General features: G+C 41.7%; 1 non-coding gene across 1 annotated transcript; it reads right to left on the bottom strand.

Annotated features, from left to right (window-relative positions):
• Window positions 1-307: 307 nt before the first annotated feature.
• Window positions 308-414, bottom strand: LOC141669113 (small nucleolar RNA R71). Its single transcript, XR_012553407.1, has one exon. It is a non-coding gene; the product is annotated as a small nucleolar RNA R71 (small nucleolar RNA).
• Between the last annotated feature and the right edge of the window lie 1661 nt (window positions 415-2075).

The raw sequence follows: 2075 nt of genomic DNA, 5'->3' as shown, positions 1-2075 counted from the left end.
ACTAGCCATCTCGACTAATACCTTTGAGATCAAGTCGAGCATGATTCAGATGATACATAACTCAGTTCAGTTTGGGGGTTCTCCGACAGAAGACCCCGGCATGCACATCAAGGATTTCATCGAGATCTCTGACACTTTCAAGTTCAATGGAGTTTCTGAAGATGCTATTAAGTTTAGGCTTTTCCCATTCTCTCTACGGGATAAAGCTAAGTGTCGGTTACATTCTCTACCACCAGGGTCTATCACCAAATGGGAGGATCTTGCTCAAAAGTTCCTAACTAAATTCTTTCCTATGGCGAAGACTGTTGCAATCAGAAACACACTTACTCAATTTGCTCAGCAATCTGGAGAATCTTTATGTGAGGCTTGGGATCGCTACAAGGAGATGCTTAGAAAGTGTCATCACCATGGGATACGTGACTGGATGATCATTAACTGCTTCTATAATGGATTGGGTGCTACTTCTAGACCCATGCTTGATGCAGCATCAGGAGGAGCATTGTGGGCTAAAATCTATGATAAAGCTTACGAATTGATTGAACTGATGACTGCGAATGAATACTGGAATCCTACTCAGGGACTACCTCAGGGCAAGGTAGCAGGAATTCTGGAATTAGATACAGCTACTGCTATAGCTGCTCAGCTTAAAGCTTTGACGATAAAGGTGGTTTCTTTGGCTAATTATGGAGTTAATCATATCACTAGTGTTTGTGAGCTTTGTGTCGGTGCCCATGAGACTGATCAATGTGCTATTTCTAGTGAATCAGCTCAGTTCATGAGCAACTTTCAGAGGTCGTAGCAGCCAGTTCCAACCACTTATCATCCCAACAACTGCAATCATCCTAACTTGAACTGGAATAATACTCAGAATGCGGTTTAACAGCCTTATCAGCAATATGCAGCAAAGTAATACAACCCTCCTGGTTTTCAGCAATCACAATATGCACCAAGACAAAACTCCACGTGCAATAGTCTAATAAAAAATCTGAATTGGAGGAGTTGAGGCTCATGTGCAAGAGCCAAGCGGTTTCTATCAAGACCTTGGAGAATCAAATTGGGCAAATTGCCAATGCCTTGCTGAATTGTCAACCTGGTACACTCCCCAGTGACACTGAAGTACCAGGAAAGAGGGAAGTTAAGGAGTGGGTAAAGGAAATTACATTGAGGTCTGGGAAGGTTGCAAATCCCGAAAAATATCAAGTTTCGGAAGAAGAAGCTGTGGCTGAAGAAGAAGTGCAGAAGGAAGCAGAAGTGGAATCAAGGAATACTACTGTGGAACATACTCCTCCTGAGAGTAATACAAGGGAGAAATAGATCTATCCTCCACCTCCTTTTCCTAAGACGCTGCAGAAGAAAAAGCTGGATAAGCAGTTTGAGAAGTTTCTGGAGGTGTTCAAGAAACTTCATATCAACATACCTTTCGCTGAAACTCTTGAAAAGATGCCCAGTTATGTGAACTTTATGAAAGGTATTCTCTATCAGAAAGTGAAGCTTGATGACTTAGAGACAGTTGCTACCACGGAGGAATGCAGTGTTGTGCTGCAACAGAAGTTGCCTCCAAAACTTAAAGATCCTGGAAGCTTCACTATTCCTTGTACCAATGGAAAAGTGTCATTTGACAAATGCTTTTGTGACTCGGGAGCTAGCATCAATCTGATGCCCTTGTGAATTTTCAAGAAGTTGGACTTACCTGATCCAAAGCCTACTTATATGACCTTGCAGTTGGCTGATCGTTCTATTATATATCCATAAGGCATTGTGGAGGTTTAGTCAAGGTTGATAAACTCATCTTTCCTGCTAATTTTGTAATTCTTGATTTCAAGTAGGATAAGAAGATTCCTATAATCTTGGGAAGACCATTCTTGGCTACTAGCTGCACCTTGATTGATGTGCAGAAGGGTGAGCTTACTATGCGAGTGTTAGATCAGGATGTGACGTTCAATGTTTTTAATGCCATGAAATTCCCGACTGAAAACGAGGAGTGCTTAACAGTGGAGTTGGTCAATTCTGTGGTTACTTCAGAACTTGATCAAATGCTAAGGTCTGATGCCTTAGAAAAGGCCTTATTGGGAAAT

Source organism: Apium graveolens, chromosome 6 (assembly GCF_009905375.1).
Source record: "Apium graveolens cultivar Ventura chromosome 6, ASM990537v1, whole genome shotgun sequence".
Classification (NCBI taxonomy): Eukaryota; Viridiplantae; Streptophyta; class Magnoliopsida; order Apiales; family Apiaceae; genus Apium; species Apium graveolens.
The sequence above is the reverse complement of the archived record's forward strand: the minus strand, read 5'-3'. Positions and strand labels throughout refer to the sequence as shown.